At 48.8% G+C, this 21,894-nt stretch overlaps 1 protein-coding gene across 3 annotated transcripts in view; it reads left to right on the top strand.

Moving 5' to 3' along the window:
- LOC144764091 (NACHT, LRR and PYD domains-containing protein 3-like) overlaps positions 1–21,894 on the top strand; it is a 337,958-nt gene that overhangs the window by 226,606 nt on the left and 89,458 nt on the right. The gene's annotated exons all lie outside the window — the stretch shown is intronic.

The following is a 21,894-nucleotide window of genomic DNA, read 5'->3' as shown; positions in this document are numbered from 1 at the left end:
ACATGGAAAAGCCTTGGACTGGATCACCTAATTCCTAGCTGGGAGAACTCAGAGAGTCCAACTTCCCCCATTCTACTCAAAGGCCACCGAAGTCATCTGCGGCATACCTCAAGGATCCTCACTTAGTCCCACCCTCTTCAACGTCTACATGAGCCCTCTCGCCTCTATCGCGCATCAACACAACCTCAACATCATTTCTTACGCCGACGATACCCAGCTAATCCTTTCCCTCACCAAAGACCCCAACACCGCCAAAACCAATCTTCACGAAGGCATGAAAGAAGTAGCCGATTGGATGATTCAGAGCCACCTAAAACTCAACTCAGACAAAACGGAGGTGCTCCTCCTAGGATCATCCCCCTCAGCTTGGGACGACTCTTGGTGGCCTTCCGCTCTGGGCACAGCACCCTCACCCACAGACCATGCACGTAACCTTGGCTTCATTCTAGACTCCTCTCTCTGTATGTCTAGACAAGTCAACGCCGTCTCGTCCTCCTGCTTCAACGTCCTTCGCATTCTCAAAAAGATCTTCCGCTGGATCCCCCTCGAGACAAGAAAGACTGTCACCCATGCACTGGTCACGAGTCGTCTGGATTATGGCAACACACTTTACGCCAGAATTACAACAAAATTACAGAAAAAACTCCAGCGCATCCAAATCGCGTCAGCGAGACTCATATTAGACATCCTGCGCCAAGATAACATCACCGGACACCTAAAAGACCTCCACTGGCTTCCCGTCAGCAAAAGAATTACTTTCCGCCTTCTCACCCACGCACACAAGGCCCTTTACAATCTAGGACCCGAATGCCTCAACACTCGACTGTCCTTCTACAAACCCACCCGCCAACTAAGATCATCCAATCAAGCCCTCGCCACAGTCCCGCGCATCCGAAAATCCTCCATGGGTGGCAGATCCTTCTCCTTCCTGGCTTCTAAGACCTGGAACTCACTCCCCACCCACCTCCGCCTTACTCAGAACCACATCTCCTTCAGATAAGAACTGAAAACCTGGCTATTCAACAAATAATGAACCCCTCCCTCTAGCGCCTTGAGACCCTCTGGGTGAGTAGTGCGCTTTATAAATGCCCGAACTTGAACTTGAACTAGTGTGTGTAGGTGTTTTCACTGTATTCTAAGTGTCTTTTAACATAGCACGGGCTCTGGGCCTGGTTAAACACACAAGTTGATGGACGGAATGTTGCACAATGGCAAAACATTCACCCCCAGTCACAGATCTGAGTTTAATCCATCGTTAGTTTGCTCACTAAGCCACCCTAGTTCAGACATGGCCATATGCAAATCAGTCTAGACCCTGTGCCTCATGAGAACAGTCCAGCCCGAACTGCCAAGCCATGTCTTCCCTGACCAGAATCAAGCATCCTAGGACCGGTTTCTGGCTATCAGCCTTCTTCAGCCAGTATAGCTTGACTCCAGTGGCTTAGTGAGCACGGGACCCACTTCTGGGCATACCCTTCGCACATAGGGTGAACAGCAAAACCCACAAGATGATGGACGGAAAGTTGCACAATGGGAAAACATTCACCCCAGTCACAGATCTAGGTTTAATCCATGGTTATTTTGCTCACCAAGCCACCACAGTTCAGACATGGCTATATGCAAATCAGTCTTGACCCTGTGCCTCATGGTAACAGTCCAGCCCGAACTGCGAAGCCATGTCTTCCCTGGACCGGAATCAAGCATCCTAAGACCGGTTTCTGGCTATCAGCTGTCTTGAGCCAGGATTGCTTGACTCCAGTGGCTTAGTGAGCAAGGGACCCACATCTGGGCATACCCTTCCCACAAAGGGTGAACAGCAAAACACACAAGATGATGGACGGAATGTTGCACAATGGCAAAACCTTCACCCCAGTCACAGATCTGGGTTTAATCTATCGTTATTTTGCTTACCAAGCCACCCCAGTTCAGATATGGCCATATGCTAATCAGTCTTGACTCTGGGCCTCATGGGAACAGTCCAGCCCAAACTGCCAATCCATGTCTTCCCTTGACCGGAATCAAGCTTCCTAGGACCGAATTCTGGCTATCAGCCATCTTCAGCCAGGATAGCTTGACTCCAGTGTCTTAGAGAGCACAGGACCCATGTCTGGGCAAACCTTTCCCACATAGGGTGAACAGCAAAACACACAAGTTGATGGACGGAATGTTGCACAATGGCAAAACATTCACCCCCAGTTACAGACCTGGGTTTAATCTATCGTTATTTTGCTCACCGAGCCACACCAGTTCAGACATGGCCATATGCAAATCAGTCTTGACAATGTGCCTCATGGGAACAGTCCAGCCCGAACTGCCAAGCCATGTCTTCCCTGGACCGGAATCAAGCATCGTAGGACCTGTTTCTGGCTGTCAGCCGTCTTAAGCCAGGATAGCTTGACTCCAGTGGCTTAGTGAGCATGGGACCCACGTTTGGGCATACCCTTCCCACATAGGGTGAACAGCAAAACACACAAGATGATGGACGGAATGTTGCACAATGCCAAAACATTCACCCCCAGTCACTGATCTGGATTTAATGTATCGTTGTTTTGCTCACCAAGCCACCCCAGTTCAGACATGGCCATGTGCAAATCAGTCTTGACAATGTGCCTCATGGGAACAGTCCAGCCCGAACTGCCAAGCCATGTCTTCCCTGGACCGGAATCAAGCATCCTAGGACCTGTTTCTGGCTGTCAGCCGTCTTCAGCCAGGATAGCTTGACTCCAGTGGCTTAGTGAGCATGGGACCCACGTCTGGGCATACCCTTCCCACATAGGGTGAACAGCAAAACACACAAGATGATGGATGGAATGTTGTACAATGGCAAAACATTCACCCCCAGTCACAGATCTGGGTTTAATCCATCGTTATTTTGCTCACCAAGCCACCCCAGTTCAGACATGGCCATATGCAAATCAGTCTTGACCCTGTGCCTCACGGGAACAGTCGAGCCCGAACTTCCAAGAAATGTCTTCCCTGGACCGGAATCAAGCATCCTAGGACCGGTTTCTGGCTATCAGCTGTCTTCAGCCAGGATAGCTTGACTCCAGTGGCTTAGTGAGCACGGGACCCACATCTGGGCATACCCTTCCCACATAGGGTGAACAGCAAAACACACAAGTTGATGGACGGAATGTTGCAAAATGGCAAAACATTCACCCCCAGTCACAGACCTGGGTTTAATCTATCGTTATTTTGCTCACCAAGCCACCCCAGTTGAGATAGGGCCATATGAAAATCAGTCTTGACCCTGTGCCTCATGGGAACAGTCCAGCCCAAAGTGCCAAGCCACGTCTTCCCTGGACCAGAATCGAGCATCCTAGGACCGGTTTCTGGCTATCAGCCGTCTTCAGCCAGGATAGCTTGACTCCAGTGTCTTAGTGAGCACGGGACCCACGTCTGGGCATACCTTTCCCACATAGGGTGAACAGCAAAACACACAAGATGATGGACGGAATGTTGCACAATGGCAAAACATTCACCCCCAGTCACAGATCTAGATTTAATCTAACGTTATTTTACTCACCAAGCCACCCCAGTTCAGACATGGCCATATGCAAATCAGTCTTGACAATGTGCCTCATGGGAACAGTCCAGCCCGAACTGCCAAGCCATGTCTTCTTTGGACCGGAATCAAGCATCCCAGGACCTGTATCTGGCTGTCAGCCGTCTTCAGCCAGGATAGCTTGACTCCAGTGGCTTAGTGAGCATGGGACCCACATCTGGGCATACCCTTCCCACATAGGGTGAACAGCAAAACACACAAGATGATGGACGGAATGTTGTACAATGGCAAAACATTCACCCCCAGTCACAGATCTGGGTTTAATCCATCGTTATTTTGCTCACCATGCCACCCCAGTTCAGACATGGCCATATGCAAATCAGTCTTGACCCTGTGCCTCACGGGAACAGTCGAGCCCGAACTTCCAAGAAATGTCTTCCCTGGACCGGAATCGAGCATCCTAGGACCGGTTTCGGGCTATCAGCCGTCTTCAGCCAGGATAGCTTGACTCCAGTGTCTTAGTGAGCAGGAGACCCACGTCTGGGCATACCTTTCCCACATAGGGGGAACAGCAAAACACACAAGATGATGGACGGAATGTTGCACAATGGCAAAACATTCACCCCCAGTCACAGATCTGGATTTAATCTATTGTTGTTTTGTTCACCAAGCCACCCCAGTTCAGACATGGCCATATGCAAATCAGTCTTGACAATGTGCCTCATGGGAACAGTCCAGCCCGAACTGCCAAGCCATGTCTTCCCTGGACCGGAATGAAGCATCCTAGGACCTGTTTCTGACTGTCAGCCGTCGTCAGCCAGGATAGCTTGACTCCAGTGACTTAGTGAGCACGGGACCCACGTCTGGGCATACCCTTCCCACATAGGGTGAACAGCAAAACACACAAGATGATGGATGGAATGTTGTACAATGGCAAAACATTCACCCCTAGTCACAGATCTGGGTTTAATCCATCGTTATTTTGCTCACCAAGCCACCCCAGTTCAGGCATGGCCATATGCAAATCAGTCTTGACCCTGTGCCTCACGGGAACAGTCGAGCCGAACTTCCAAGAAATGTCTTCCCGGGACCGGAATCAAGCATCCTAGGACCGGTTTCTGGCTATCAGCTGTTTTCAGCCAGGATAGCTTGAATCCAGTGGCTTAGTGAGCACGGGACCCACATCTGGGCATACCCTTCCCACATAGGGTGAACAGCAAAACATACAAAGTTGATGGACGGAATGTTGCACAATGGCAAAACATTCACCCCCAGTCACAGACCTGGGTTTAATCTATTGTTATTTTGCTCATCAAGCCACCCCAGTTCAGATATGGTCATTCTAATTTAAAATATTTCTAGAGCGCAGCGTACACCTTGCGGTTTCTTGGCGCTAGGGGGATTGGCAACTGAGGGAGAGAGACCAGAAGAAAGGAAAGGAGGAGGTATTTAGGGGAGTTTAAGAAGGGAAGGCCTGGCTGAAGAGGAACGTTTTCAGATCTCTACGAAAGGAGAGGTACTGAGTGGCAGAGCGGAGGTGGTCAGGGTGTGAGTTCCAAAAAGTTGGAGCCAGGGTGGAAAAGCTGGCCCCGCCCCACTTTTTACGTGTGAAGCGAGGGGTCTGAAGAAGGGACTTGGAAGAAGACCGAAGTTCTCTTACAGGTACATACGGGTGGATTAATGAGGAGATAAAAGCGGGGGCGGTGCCCTGGCGGGCCTGGAAGGCCATACAGCCGATCTTAAAAAGGGAGCGTTCTTTTACAGGGAGCCAGTGAAGCTCCCTGAGAAGGGGGGTGGAATGGTGATAACGAGGAAGGCCATACACCAGCCGGGCTGCCTGGTTTTGAATAATCTGGAGTCTACGCAAGCTGTACGCGGGGATGCCATGGTAGAGAGCGTTTGCGTAGTCCAATCGCGATATCACTAATGCGGCCATGATGATCTTAAGTGCCTGGGGGGAAAGAAACGGGAAATAGTGCGGATAGTGCGGAGAGTGAGGAAACAAGAGGATACCACGGAGCTAATTTGTGAATGAAGAGTGAGCTGGCTGTTTATTTTAACACCGAGTGTTTTGACCGAGGTTGAAGGGGTAGGAGAGGGACCAAGAGAGGGGGGCCAAAAGAGAGAGTTCCAGGGGCTGGATGAACCACCCGTGAGAACCAGCTCGGTTTTATCCGGGTTCAGCTTAAGATGGTTGTGGTTCATCCAGTCCCTGATGAATGTCATAGTTGACTGGAAGTTGGAAACAGAGAGAGGAGAGGGGGACAGATCAAAGATGAGCTGGAGGTCGTCCGCGTAATTATAAACGGTGACCTCCAGCTGCTGGAGTGCGAAAATGAGAGGAAAGATATAGAGATTGAAAAGCAAAGGGGAGAGAGAGGAACCCTGGGGAACACCGCAGGTGACAGGAAGAGGAGTGGCCGTGAAGTCGCCTAGCCGAACCGCCTGAGTGCGGTCCCTCAGAAAGGAGGAGAGCCAGACCAGTGCTGATCCCCCGATACCAGCCGCCTTGACACGGGTAAGTAGGATGGTATGGTCCACCGTGTCAAAGGCGGCGGAGAGATCAAGGAGGACCAGTGCCTGGTGTTTGTTCTCGTCCATACCCTTTCTGAGATTGTCTAAGACCGCGACCACGACTGATTCGGTTGAATGCCTGGGGCGGAACCCGGCTTGGCGGGATGCCAGTCCTCCGTTTGCCTCAACATGGGCGCTGAGTGCCGCGGTGACGTGGCGTTCCCTCACCTTGCCCAAGAAGGGTAGCAGGGAGATGGGGCGGTAGTTGGCCGAGATGGAAGGGTCCGCGCCAGGTTTTTTCAGGATGGGCACTATTGTAGCTGCCTTTAGCACAGAGGGCACAACGCCCTGTGCCAGAGAACTGTTGAGGAAGGCGATGGGGGGGTCAGGGCAGCTGGAGTAAATTTGCTGCAGGACTCGTGCCGGGCAGACGTCCGCAGGAGACCCTGACTTCACTTTGGGGAGTATCTCCAAAAAAGAATCCTGAGTGAGGGGAGGAATGGAGGTAAAAAGGCACAGGACGGAAGGAGGGGAGGGATCGACAAAGGCAGACGAGGGTGGTGGGATGTTGGTCTTGATAGTAGCAATTTTCTCTACGAAATAGGTATTGAGTTGATCGCAGAGAGGCTGGGAAGGAGGGATTTGGGACGAGGTTCGGTCTGAGAATGCCAGGTCATTCACTATGCCGAAAATTTCCCTGGTTTTGTTTTCTGCAGAAGTTATTTTTGAAGAGAAGTAGGAGGTTTTTGCATCCAGGATTGCTGTTTTATATTTAGCCAGTGCTGATAGGAAGTGGGTTTTTGATAAGGGACTGTAATTTTTCCTCCATTGCCTCTCCGCCCGTCGGGCGCTCAGTTTAAGATCTTTTAGGTGGTCATTGAACCATCTATTGGAGTCCTTAGGTCGGCGGATGGAGATGCGGCGTAAGGGCGCCACTGAGTCGCAGCCTCCAGCCAGCCAGGTGTTAATGGCCTTGGCTTGAGAGGCAGATGGTAAACCAGCGAGAATGGGAGAGGAGTTGCGGAGTGAGGAGGTCAAGGAGGGATAATCCACTCTGTTCCAGTTCCGCGCCCAGGTGTTTTTGGTGTGCGGAGTTTTGGGCATCAGGTTTCGGAGAATGGAAAAGGAAATGAGGGAATGGTCGGACCATGGGCATGGCGAGACAGCAGCCGAGGCCACAGGGAGGTTAAGGGACCAGACCTGGTCCAGTGTGTGCCCATGGGAATGAGTGGGGACGGATATGTGTGACACGAAATTGAGGGATGAGAGGAAATCGGTAAATTCTTTAGAGACTGAGCACTCATGAGGGTCTGAGGGCCAGTAATTGAAGTCCCCTAGCACCAAGACCGAGGCGTAGTTGACCACCAGGTTGGCTAACAGGTCTTGAAATGCCGGCAAAAATAAAGGCGAGGGCTGAGGAGGGCGGTACATAAGGAGGCAAGTGATGGGGGGGGAAATGAAAGAGAGCGGACTACCAAGAAGTCAGCAGGGGGAATAGGGGAAAAAGGGAGTGGTTGGAAATTCAACTCCGACCGAGCAATTAAGGCGACCCCACCACCAGCCTTGCCTGTCGGCCGGTCGGCCCGCAGGGCCACATAGGAGGGGGGTAGGGTGGCCAGGAGAACAGGAAGGGAAGAATCACAATACCAGGTTTCGGTCGGGAGCAGTATGTCAGGTTTCTCTGAGTCGAGTAGGACAAACAGCTCGTGATGGTGCTTGACCGCTGACCTGGTATTGAGTAGGAAGACAGACAATGCCGAAGAGTAGGGGGGAGGGTCAAGGGGTGGGGGGCGAGGTGACGGGGGGACGTGCTGCGGGGGATCGGGTGCAATGGGGGAAGAAGGAGCAAGGTCTAGTGAGGAGATCAGACTGCGGATGGGATCCGGGAGTGGCCAATGGCCCTGGAGGGCAGTGAGGTCCTTGGTAGAGTAAAACGTAGGTTTGGCATGGAGTCGTGCCCCTGGCCCCGTCCGGCCGCAGACGGGCGCAGACGGGCTTGCCTTAGGCGCGCCTTCGGCGCGCAAAAGTCGCGCCCGCTGCGCACGTCCGCTGCGCTTCCTGCCAAGACACATGCTTTATGCTGGCGGGTTAGGAAGTTGGGGGGGCGTGGCCAGCCGAGGGGGCGTGTCTCGCCTCGCCCTCGGGAATGGCGGGAGAATTAAGGGGATCGTTGCAGCGAGTAGCGCTGTTTGTAGCAAGCAAGGAGATGCAGGTAAGTAAAGATGCCTGGTTAAAAACAAAATAATCAGTGACAATGAATTTTAAAATAAATGGCCCTGCTCCCGGCTTTCCGCCTCAGGAGCTAATCAAGAATGCGACGCCCGTCAGCGGCGCGCTCTATTTATAAGTCTGGCGGGGGCGTGGCCAGCCGAGGGGGCGTGTCTCGCCTCGCCCTCGGGAATGGCGGGAGAATTAAGGGGATCGTTGCAGCGAGTAGCGCTGTTTGTAGCAAGCAAGGAGATGCAGGTAAGTAAAGATGCCTGGTTAAAAACACAATAATCAGTGACAATGAATTTTAAAATAAATGGCCCTGCTCCCGGCTTTCCGCCTCAGGAGCCAATCAAGAATGCGACGCCCGTCAGCGGCGCGCTCTATTTATAAGTCTGGCGGGGGGCGTGGCCAGCCGAGGGGGCGTGTCTCGCCTCGCCCTCGGGAATGGCGGGAGAAGTAAGGGGATCGTTGCAGCGAGAAGCGCTGTTTGTAGCAAGCAAGGAGATGCAGGTAAGTAAAGATGCCTGGTTAAAAACACAATAATCAGTGACAATGAATTTTAAAATAAATGGCCCTGCTCCCGGCTCTCCGCCTCAGGAGCCAATCAAGAATGCGACGCCCGTCAGCGGCGCGCTCTATTTATAAGTCTGGCGGGGGGCGTGGCCAGCCGAGGGGGCGTGTCTCGCCTCGCCCTCGGGAATGGCGGGAGAAGTAAGGGGATCATTGCAGCGAGTAGCGCTGTTTGTAGCAAGCAAGGAGATGCAGGTAAGTAAAGATGCCTGGTTAAAAACACAATAATCAGTGACAATGAATTTTAAAATAAATGGCCCTGCTCCCGGCTTTCCGCCTCAGGAGCCAATCAAGAATGCGACGCCCGTCAGCGGCGCGCTCTATTTATAAGTCTGGCGGGGGCGTGGCCAGCCGAGGGGGCGTGTCTCGCCTCGCCCTCGGGAATGGCGGGAGAAGTAAGGGGATCGTTGCAGCGAGTAGCGCTGTTTGTAGCAAGCAAGGAGATGCAGGTAAGTAAAGATGCCTGGTTAAAAACACAATAATCAGTGACAATGAATTTTAAAATAAATGGCCCTGCTCCCGGCTTTCCGCCTCAGGAGCCAATCAAGAATGCGACGCCCGTCAGCGGCGCGCTCTATTTATAAGTCTGGCGGGGGGCGTGGCCAGCCGAGGGGGCGTGTCTCGCCTCGCCCTCGGGAATGGCGGGAGAAGTAAGGGGATCGTTGCAGCGAGTAGCGCTGTTTGTAGCAAGCAAGGAGATGCAGGTAAGTAAAGATGCCTGGTTAAAAACACAATAATCAGTGACAATGAATTTTAAAATAAATGGCCCTGCTCCCGGCTTTCCGCCTCAGGAGCCAATCAAGAATTTGAAAATAAATCTTGACCCTGTGCCTCATGGGAACAGTCCAGCCCGAACTGACAAGCCATGTCTTCCCTGGAACGGAATCAAGCATCCTAGGACCGGTTTCTGGCTATCAGCCGTCTTCAGCCGGGATAGCTTGACTCCAGTGACTTAGTGAGCACGGGACACACGTCTGGGCATACCTTTCCCACATAGGGTGAACAGCAAAACATACAAGATGATGGACAGAATGTTGCACAATGGCAAAACATTCACCCCCAGTCACAGATCTGGGTTTATTCTATCGTTATTTTGCTCACCAAGCCACCCCAGTTCAGACATGGCCATCTGAAAATCAGTCTTGACCCTGTGCCTCATGGGAACAGTCCAGTCCAAAGTGCCAAGCCATGTCTTCCCTGGACCGGAATCGAGCATCCTAGGACCGGTTTCTGGCTATCAGCCGTCTTCAGCCGGGATAGCTTGACTCCAGTGTCTTAGTGAGCAGGAGACCCACGTCTGGGCATACCTTTCCCACATAGGGTGAGCAGCAAAACATACAAGATGATGGACGGAATGTTGCACAATGGCAAAACATTCACCCCCAGTCACAGATCTAGATTTAATCTGACGTTATTTTACTCACCAAGCCACCCCAGTTCAGATATGGTCATTTGAAAATAAATCTTGACCCTGTGCCTCATGGGAACAGTCCAGCCCGAACTGACAAGCCATGTCTTCCCTGGAACGGAATCAAGCATCCTAGGACCGGTTTCTGGCTATCAGCCGTCTTCAGCCGGGATAGCTTGACTCCAGTGGCTTAGTGAGCACGGAACCCACGTCTGGGCATACCTTTCCCACATAGGGTGAACAGTAAAACATACAAGATGATGGACGAAATGTTGCACAATGGCAAAACATTCACCCCCAGTCACAGATCTGGGTTTAATCTATCGTTATTTTGCTCACCAATCCACCCCAGTTCAGACATGGCCATATGAAAATCAGTCTTGACCCTGTGCCTCATGGAAAAACAGTCCAGCCCAAAGTGCCTAGCCATGTCTTCCCTGGACCAGAATCAAGCATCCTAGGACCGGTTTCTGGCTATCAGCCATTTTCAGCCAGGATAGCTTGACTCCAGTGTCTTAGTGAGCAGGAGACCCACGTCTGGGCATACCTTTCCCACATAGGGTGGACAGCAAAACATACAAGATGATGGACGGAATGTTGCACAATGGCAAAACATTCACCCCCAGTCACAGATCTGGATTTAATCTATCGTTATTTTACTCACCAAGCCACCCCAGTTCAGACATGGCCATATGAAAATCAGTCTTGACCCTGTGCCACATGGGAACAGTCCAGCCCGAACTGACAAACCATGTCTTCCCTGGACCGGAATCAAGCATCCTAGGACCGGTTTCTGGCTATTTGCCGTCTTCAGCCAGGATAGCTTGACTCCATTGGCTTAGTGAGCATGGGACTCACGTCTGGGCATACCTTTCCCACATAGGGTGAACAGCAAAACCCACAAGATGATTGACGGAATGTTGCACAATGGCAAAACATTCACCCCCTGTCACAGACCTAGGTTTAGTCTATCGTTATTTTGCTCACCAAGCCCCCCCAGTTCAGACATGGCCATATCAAAATCAGGCTTGACCCTGTGCCTCATGGGAACGGTCCAGCCCGAACTGCCAAACCATGTCTTCCCTGGACCGGAATCGAGCATCCTAGGACCAGTTTCTGGCTATCAGCCGTCTTTAGCCAGGATAGCATGACTCCAGTGTCTTAGTGAGCACGAGACTCACATCTGGGCCTATCTTTCCCACATAGGGTGAACAGCAAAACATACAAGATGATGGACGGAATGTTGCACAATGGCAAAACATTCACCCCCAGTCACAGATCTGAATTTAATCTATCGTTATTTTGCTCACCAAGCCACCCCAGTTCAGACATGGCCATATGAAAATCAGTCTTGACACTGTGCCACATGGGTATAGTCCAGCCCGAACTGACAAGCCATGTCTTCCCTGGACCGGAATCAAGCCTCCTAGGACCAGTTTCTGGCTATCAGCCGTCTTCAGCCAGGATAGCTTGACTCCAGTGGCTTAGTGAGCACGGGACCCACGTCTGGGTATACCTTTCCCACATAGGGTGAACAGCAAAACACACAAGATGATGGACGGAATGTTGCACAATGGCAAAACATTCACCCCCAGTCACAGATCTGGATTTAATCTATCGTTATTTTACTCGCCAAGCCACCTCAGTTCAGACAAGGCCAGGCCTGGTTGTCAGAGTCAGTTACCACCAGTACCCGTCAGCAAAAAGTTGGGGGCACAGGAGGACTTTTTGCTCCTCTGTTGGTTCTTTCTGCACATCTCTTGCTTCTTTCTGCTGTTTCTTCATCATTCTGAACTACTGTTGCCTCTTTCTGCATTTGTCTGGCTTTTTTGCGCTTTTCTTCCTCTTTCTTCACATGTCCTACCTTTGTAGGCATAGTTGGGAATTAGCAGTTAAAAAACCTTTGAAATACACAGAAAAAAACATAGGTTTCAGGGACATTATAGTTAGCAATTAGCATTTAAAAAACCTTTGAAATTCACGGACAAAAAGCATAGGTTTCATGGTTGTTATAGTTAGAAATTAGCATTTAAAAAAACCTTAGAAATTCACCAAAAACACAGGTTTTTGGGACATTATAGTTAGTTGGACATTTCACTTGGACAAAACCAGAGAAATTCGTCCATTATAGTTAGTTCAGCTAACTATAACTCGCGCCCCGCAATGCACAGCTGATGATGTTACATATTACATCATTCATGACATGGTCAGTGACATCACTGATGACATGACTGATGACATCTCAAATTACATGACTGATGACTCCTTGCATCACTCTAAACATCCAGTCATTACGCATGTACTCATGCAATGGCCAAGGTACTACTAACTCGTGCAGTGCTAAAATCTCCAGAGCACTGCCCATGCTGTCCAGCAATCCCCCTGTCACTCCCTGAGCACTTGTCCAATCACCCTGCCAGCACCATGTCCTTATCCAATCACTCCGCCAAAACCCAAGCATTTATAAATTCACCATGCACTCTCCTTTCAGTACTCTAATCATCCAGTTACTACCCATGGAGTCATGCAATGACCCAGGCACTAATACATGCACTGCTACAATCCCCTGCGCACTTCCCATGCAGACCTCTAACCACCAAACACTACTGATTCACTCCTCTAATTACCCATGCACTCCAGAAATCCCTCTGTCACTACCCATGCATTCCTCCAATCACTCAACCAGCACTATGTACTTATTCAATCACTCCGCCAAAACCCAAGCTCTTATACATTCACCATGCACTCTCCTCGCCGTACTCTAATCATCCAGTCCCTACCCATGTAGTCATGCAATGATCCAGGGACAAACAAACGCACTGCTACAATCCCTGTGTACTACCCAGGCAGTCCTCTAACCTCCTATACACTTTTCATTTGCTCCTTCAATTCCCCTTGTAGCACCCATGCAGTCCCGCAATCACACTGTCACTCCCTGTGCACTCCTCCAGTCACTCAGACACTACTATGTACTAATCCAAACACTTTGCCAATACCCAAGCACTTATAAATACACTCAGGCAGTCTCCTTGCAGTATTCTAATGTTTCTGTCAGTAGGTATGTACTCATGCAATGATCCAGGCACTAAGTGGTCACTGCTACAATCCCCTATGCACTACCCATACAGTCCTCTAACCACTTTGCACACTTCCTATTTACTCCTTCAATTCCCCTGGTAGTACCCATGCAGCCCCGCAATCACACTGTCACTCTCCGTGCACTCCTCCAGTCACCCAGCCAATACCATGTACTAATCTAAACAACTATAACACCTATAGTGGTCAAAGACTGACAGGGGGATTGCTGGAGTGCATGGGTAGTCCTCAGGGGATTGTAGCACTACATCTGTTCACATGTCCTACCTTTGTAGGCATAGTTAGGAATTAGCAGTTAAAAAACCTTTGAAATACACTGAAAAAAACATAGGTTTCAGGGATATTATAGTTAGCAATTAGCATTTAAAAAACCTTTGAAATTTACTGAAAAAAAACATAGGTTTCAGGGATGTTATAGTTAGAAATTAGCATTTAAAAAACCTTAGAAAGTCACTGAAAAAAACACAGGTTTCAGGAACGTTATAGTTAGGTGGACATTTCACTTGTACAAAACCAGAGAAATTCGGCCATTGTAGTTAGTTCAGCTAACTATTACACGGGCCCCTGCAATGCACTGCTGATGACGTCACATATTAAATCTTTCATGACATGGTCAGTGACATCATTGATAACTTCACTGATGACATCTCAAATGACATCACTGATTACATCATCCATGTGATAGTCTGATGCACCTCCTCAAACCCTAATATAACCTTTGATACACCCATTCTGAAATACAGACTGCCAAAACCATAGACACACCAATACCAGTACATACCCACGCACTAATTCCTAGGTCTACACACACATCCGCTCATTCACCCATACAGTCACTCATACATGCAGTCAACCATCAATACGGCATTATCATATACACTCACATATCTATACAGACACTCACACACCGCCACTCATCCATAAAGTTACTCACACACCTAGTCACTTATGCAAAGAATCAATCACACTCCCATTTACTCACCTATACAGTTATACACACACCAGCTCACTTATTCAAATAGATACTAACACATACTTACACTCTTATACAATAACTAATACAAGCACACACTGATCCATACAGCCACTCTCACAATCACTCACTCTCTCATATAGTCATATATACACTCCAACACACATATACTGCCTTTCGCATATGCAGTTACTCACACATGTACCACTGAGGCATCCATTCACTCACCAGCACACCCATGCACTCACTCACCCTCACATACAGCCCTTCACAGATGCACTCTTGAACCCATACACCCAGTGAATCATCCACTCACACATCTATGCACAGAGTTACATAAACTGACACTCAGGCACACGTACAAATATTCAGACAACCAATCAATAACCCATATAGATCCTCATTTAGCTACTCACCAACCCATGCAACCACTTACACATCAACTATCAAACTAAATTGTGTGAATGTCTTTCTCAGTCACCAACACAGGCATTCAGTAAGACACATTTAATCACTCACTTATACAGTCAGTCATAAACCTACTAAATCATCCATCCACTTTTATACCCTCTCATTCTCCAATACACCTTAGCATATGTATAAAACATATTTAAACTTTATAGAAACACACAGTCACTGGGTGATGCCATCAGTGATGTCATCGGTGATATCATCAGTGATGTCATCAGTGATGTCCCTGACCATCTCATGAATGATGTAATATGTAACGTCATCAGCAGTGTATTGCAGAGGCGCGAGTTATAGTTAGCTGTACTAGCTATAACGGCCGAATTTCTCTGGTTTTGTACGAGTGAAATGTCCAACTAACTATAACATCCCTGGAACCTGTGTCTTTTTCAGTGACTATATATATGAATAAGATTTAAATTAAAAGCTCATGATTTTAAATGATTCCTTTGAGAACTTTTTTTTTATATGACTGTAGACGGTTACTGGAAATCTTTCTAAAGTTGCCATTTACTTAAAAGTGACATTACAAAGTGACATTATATTTGAGCTTGGTATCAGGTCGGTCTAATGTCACAACTCATTTGATTCTTTGAAGTACCAAACGTAGTAGTCCCATTCAGAAGTTAGCACAGCCGCGTGGTCAGTATGTAACCGTGTACTTTCCAATGGTGATACTGACCTTTCTAAAGCAAAAACAACAATTTGTTTTTTTTACTGTTAGGATATATGAAAACACATGTAATACCTTGCAACATTCAGCACCCCGTTCTCGAGACCGATAGTCCTACCTGAAGTGTGACAGATATATTAAAACGGGAGGTCTGGACTTTGTCATTAGTTTAAATGGCAAAGTCGAGTTAGCAGGCCAAGAGCTGCTCTGCCAGCCAGCAAGAGGAGGATGGGAGACTTCCTTTGCGTTGCTGCCCTCGTGTTGGGGCGATAAGTGCCGCAGTCCACGAGGAGCACTTTAACTTGCAGGCCGTGAGTGCTCCTGGCAACATACACTATGGACTTATAAGTAAGTTAACTTATGCCTATGCCAATTGTGGGTGAGCTAATAAGCTATACACATGTTTTAAGGGTCAGAGCACTAGCAGGGAAGTCTGGTTAGCAGGCCTCGGGGCACCACCAGAGTCGAAAAACCAGCAGCATCAGTACAAAACTTTGAGGTTGATCATGCAAAAAGAGGCATTTCCTTACACAATTAATTCTTGTTTCTATCCCCAAAAAACAAACTATATCAATGTCACACTCCATCTGAATATGAACACAAGCAATCTTAGGTATGCTTCTTCCTTGTTTGGCCTCATTACAGAGTTGCAGCTTGAGTTATATGTCACAGTGACAATGTCTGATCATAGTCACACTGATTAATTGGAACAAGAAATGATGGAAAGTATGCTTGAATTCAATGAGTAACCCTGAAGGGGTGGTTCTGCCCAAACATATGTTCCCCCTCTCACTTGTGCCATAGGGTTAGAATTGACCCCCACCACTGTTGAAACCCAACAAGGCTTATAACCATCCCAATCAATCAATAAATCAGGATTAATAAAGCGTTGCTAATCATCCAGATGCTGCAGGTCCTGGAGGCTTATTCGAACAGCCAGGTCTTGGGGGTCATTCGGAATTCCAAAAGTGAGATGATGGTCGAGAGAAACGTGGGGAGGCTGTTACAGGTCTTTGATGTGATGTGGGAGAAGGCGCGTCCCTCCTGCTTCGGTAGATGCGGGGAGTATGGGCAAGTGAAAGGGAGGCGTAGCGTAGTCCTCTTGAGGGTTGGTGGAAGTTCAGGAGGTGGTTAAAGTATATGGGTCCGTGGTTGTGTAGAGCCTTGTGTGCATGAGCTAGCAGCTTCAATTGGTATCTCTTCTGTAAGGAGAGCCAGTGGTGTTTCCTGAGGTGGGCTGTGTGTGGGTTTGTCAGGGAAGGGTGAGGATGAGTCTGGCTGCAGTGTTTTGTGTGGTCTGAAGTCACTGTAGGTGTGCTGCGATTCCTACATAGAAGGCATTGGCGTAGTCCAGTCGGCTGATGATGAGGGCCTGTGTCATGGTGCTTCTCGTGTACGGGTTGTCACTTGATGGAGAAGTGTGGCTCAGGGGTTAGAGGCGGCAGACCCGGGAGCTGAGATTGGCCCTGGACCAGGGTTCGATTCCCCGCCTCGGCGGGTCTTGGGCTCAAAAATTCCACGGACTCGATAATTCTCGCTCCGGTGCCAACTCGACTCACGGGTTCACACTCTGCGACTCTGGGCAATAGCTTGCTTAATCTCCACAACGGCCCCTCGCGGCGGGATGCCTGGCTTTCACCTTGTGGATACCCTGCCGGGGTTATCTCACAGGGGAATACTAGGACGGGTTCCCTAAGCAAGCACTTAGATACCGACCTCGGTTGGTGATTTACGCTATATAAATACATGTACATTTACATTTACATTTACATTTTACTTGATGATCTTACATAGCATGCACAGGGTGAGGAAGCAGGAGGAGGAGACGGGGTTGATCTGTGGTTTCATGATGAGCTTGTTTTCAATGATGAATCCAAAGTTTCTGGCGTGGTTGGAGGGAGTGGGTGTAGGTCCTAGGTCTGATGGCCACCAGGAGTCGATCCATGTGTTGCTGCTGTTGCCAAAGAATAGTACTTCTGTCTTGTCTGTGTTCAATTGTAGGCAGTTGTTCTTCATCCAGTCAGCAATGTTTTTCATGCATCAGTGGAATTTGGTTCATGTAGTGGTGGGGTCGTCTTTGAGTGAGAGCATGAGTTGGATGTGGTCTGCATAGGAAATTATGATGAGACCGTGGGATCTGACGATGTTGGCTAGCGAGGTCATATGTGCATTGAAGAGCGGGGGCTGAGGGATGAGACCTTTGGGGCACAGCAGGTGATCTCCTTGGGTTCAGAGGTGAAAGCATTAGCGGCTCTTCCATAGAGAAAGCCAGGGTGTCAACCCACTGCCTCTCTCTGCAGATAATTGCTTCAGGTGTTGCATGCAGCTTTTAAATGAAAATAAACATTCTCAGATCATGTGTTTGCATAAAAGCTGTAATGTCCTCTAGGCAGCAGAAGAAGGCTTCACTAGTTGTATTGCACATGTGTCATATGGGGGCTGGTACATCCCGGCCTCATACAATTACAATACATATCAGACATGCCTTACCAGAGTCACGCAGTGCAGCCTGTCAGGTAATGGAGCTTCAGGGCTTGTCCATCATGCGCCATTTTACCCTATCAGAAGTTGGAATAGAAAAAGGGAGTTTACCTTTAACCCAATCCCAGCTTCTCATTGGGTAGAAGCTCTTCGACCTAGCTCTGATAAGCAGCTTTCCGGTTATGCCATTCTGAAATCATGGGCCCTGCTCGAAAAGCATACCCGCTCGTGCTGAAGTGGCTAGCCTCAGGTACGGTATTTGTTTTGCAGTTTTACCTTGTATGAGTGTGGGTGTCCGTGCTTGTTTGCTTGCCGGTGACTGGGTATGTATGTCAGTACGATTGTCATTGTATGCGTGCCTGGGAGTCTATATGCCCATAAGCATTAGCGTGTGCCAAGTGAAAGCCTGTGGAGTGGGAGGTCTCGCGCCCAGTGGATAGAGAGGATGGGAATCTGCCATGAAACCTGTCAATAAAACCAGTGAAATATCCAGGCTGTATAATAAAAGGCCTGTGAAAAAAATGGCCTGCTAAATTGGTGAAAGCATCTGACCGCAGAATTCATAAACCTTTCAGATGTTTACCAATCCATACAAATGGCTTTTTTTGTTTCAATGATAATGCTGTTTATTTCTACCACTATCACTACCACACTAAACAGAATGCAAAAATATTTGTGAAACATAGGAGCTGCTAGCACTTGAGATTAAATGAGTGTAGCTATCAATATTGCAACAGGTGCAGTTGCACTGGGACCTTGTAATGTGATGGGCCCCCCTTCACCTCTGTTTTCACAGCCAATCTGGGGCAGGGAGACCACATTTACCCGCTTGCATTTGGGCCCAAGGTGGCTTTACTATGCCAGTGTGCGTCTATATTTTGTAAATTAGGGAACACTATGGTCCTGTCTGCACAGGGCATGTTCCAGATGCAGTTTTTAGTATTCTCCGTCTCCGTTCTTTGTGCATTGTCAAAGATCAGTGAGTCACTACTGACGCAGCACAGGCACATCAAGAGGGGGTGATGTCGGCATTGTCCTCTCCTTGCAATTGAATTACCGCTGTTAGAATTATTTTTTCTGGCGGACAAAGCCAGTGAAGTACATAGTTTCTGCTGTTCCAGTTAGGCCTTTCAGCATATTTCAACAGTCCCTCCTCATATCAACTTGTTGAACCATTAGGGTGTTGGATAAATTAAGAAAATGCCATAAATGCAGTGGTTGGCATCAACGTCTTTTACTAACATTTCTTGGGGAAGGAGAGCACCCTAAGCTCACCCCAGGGACTTTGGGCAATCTCATTCTGGCCACTCTGGACCATCCAGTGTAGGCATTCATGCCCCACCTGTTTGAAATTTCACCAGCTGCCACTGGGTGAAAGGCGGGAGGTGGATCATCTGGGTTTTTTTCAGTGAAGAAGGGGGAAATAAATCTGAGTGCGTCCCCTTGGATGCAGATTCGGTGCACTCTTTCGATCAGTGTGTGGTGTGATACAGAGGCGAAGGCTGCTAAGAGGTCGAGGAAGTTCAAAGCTTCTCTTTCTTCTCGGTCGAGGAGAGTTTGGAAGTCATGGTTGGCTGCGATCAGGGCAGTTTCGGTGCTGTGATTGATGTCGAAGCCGGATTGGGAGGCGTTGAGTAGCTGGTTCTGCTCCAAGTGAGTCATGAGTTGATTGTTGATGATCTTCTCCAGTACCTTCACTGGGAATGGAAGCAGGGAGATTAGCTAGTAGTTTTTGAGTTTGCTGGGGTTGGCTGATGGTTCTTTCAGTAGTGGTCTGACTTCAGCGTGTTTCCAGGTGTCAGGAAATGTTGTGGTGGTGATACGGATGTTGAGTAGGGTGGTGAGTTCCTAGCCGATCCTTTGGTTTCCGAGGTTGAAGATGTGGTGCAGGCATGTGTCTGTGGGCGCTCCTGAGTGGATGGATTTTTTATGATGGAGGTGGTGTCCTGGGTGAAGAGGATGGTCCAGGTAATCAGTGTGGGGATTGTTTGCATATGTCAGACTTTGAGAGAATTACAGGATAAATAGGGGTTAATGTGCCTCAAAAGTGCTGGTTGAGCACTCAACAAACAAATCAACGAACCCAATGTCTTCCGTTTCCAGCCATATATATACATGTCTTTTAAGAAAAGAATATATATTTTAATCATGCAGCAGAACTAAATACTACTCATTCCAATGTTGAGAGTGGCCCTGGGTACAGGTCTCCCTTGTATAGTTACATCCAGTGAGTTCCCTGCAGCTCTTCGGCCCCAGGTGACCCCTTGATGGATGGTGCTCCCCAATAGTCCAGTAAAAGCATGAATCAGGCTCATGTGAGATCTCTATTTCCCCCACACATCAAATGCGCTCCCAGCTCAAAGTTCTTTTCAGTTCTTACCCCTGGCGGTGTAGAGTGTGAGTGTTAACCTTCCCCTCACTCCTCGAGAGATAATCCATTAGTAGAGCAGCACTCCAGTTGGCGGAAACCGCGGTGAATGAAGATAATCCCAGGAACCATTTGTGAGAGACTCGGGGGACCCGCCTCGGCGCAGGTAGTCGTCTCTCTCTGGAATTCCCTCAGTGCATGGGACACACTGAGCCTCTCTCCATGGGCTATCGCTCATTCTCTCCATTAGCAGACAGGCTTCTAAGCACTCAAGCAGATCCTCAGCTTCTTCAGCTACAACTGCAGACTTCAGGTGATCCCCCCTCGTCTCTGATGATCCCCCCTCGTCTCTGATGATCCCCTTTGTCTCTGATGATCCCCCCTCGTCTCTGATGATCCCCCTCGTCTCTGATGATCCCCCCTCGTCTCTGATGATTCCCCTCGTCTCTGTGAGACTGGATGCCCAGCGGACCCCAGCCCTTTTCATAAAGCTCTCCATCAAGTACCCTCTCATGTACAGCCTGGAGCCAGAGCTGGGATGAAGGGAGCTGGTTTGTGTCACACTTTTAGACACACTTTCCAGACAGGAACCGATTTAGAGTAGTTCTCATTTCCGGTGTCCCTGTCAGGCTGCTCTGTAGACACAGTGTGCGGAATGAGGCTTCTTATAGCAGGTAGCACTAAGACTGGGTCCAAATTGAAACACCAACAGCACAAGCTCAACAACGTGAGAGGTTTGCATCTGGATGTCATCAGCTCCTCAGAGACAGCAATCAGAGATAGACAACAGGGCACATGTCCTCATCTAGAACAAAAACACTGCACTCTCCTCCTTCACCCCTACCATCTATGAAATGACAGAGCTTAAGAAGAACTAACCAGAAGCCTCTAATTAGCAGCGCCTTCATGGAATTTCTAAAGTTAGCCGTGTCTCCGTCCTCCTGGTTTCAGTGTCTGTGTCTCCACCCTACAGCAACAGGAATGCAGGCAACGTATTTCCACTGTCTGGGAAAGCTGTTTTCCTCTTTCATCGTCTCCTCGGCCAGGCCAGGGGGATCCAAAATAATGGATCCCTCTGGCTTCAGTGCTCACTCTCACATGTATTCACTCACTCAATCACTCACTCACTCACACACTCACACATGCACTCACTCATCCACACACTCGTACACTAACTCACTCACTCATTCACTCCATCCTTCAATCACTCAGCAACACACACTCACTCTCTTACTCACTTACTCACCTTCACTCACTCGTTCATTCACACACACACACACACACACACACACACACATACACACACACACACACACTCAGTCACTCAACAAACATTCAGGATAATAGCTGAAGGTTCTGGGAATTTATATAAAGTGGACATTTCTGCATGAGGTGCTGTTGGTCAAAACTCTCATTTCTCATATAAAAGGTTGTGGTCATACTATCAATTACAGTGAACACAATATGCTACCACCACAGTGCTATGTGCTACACTCAGGAGAGGGACAGTAGTGCTCGACCCACTGTGGGTGTGTGCTTGGTGTACACTGTCAGGTCATGGGACAGGTCCAGGATTGGTACTCAGGGTAGATGAACCCCACCCATATTTCAGGCATGGAACATTCCC

Source organism: Lissotriton helveticus, chromosome 6, assembly GCF_964261635.1.
Source record: "Lissotriton helveticus chromosome 6, aLisHel1.1, whole genome shotgun sequence".
Taxonomy (NCBI): Eukaryota; Metazoa; Chordata; class Amphibia; order Caudata; family Salamandridae; genus Lissotriton; species Lissotriton helveticus.
Note: the sequence above shows the minus strand (reverse complement) of the source record. Positions and strands in the feature narration are given on the sequence as shown.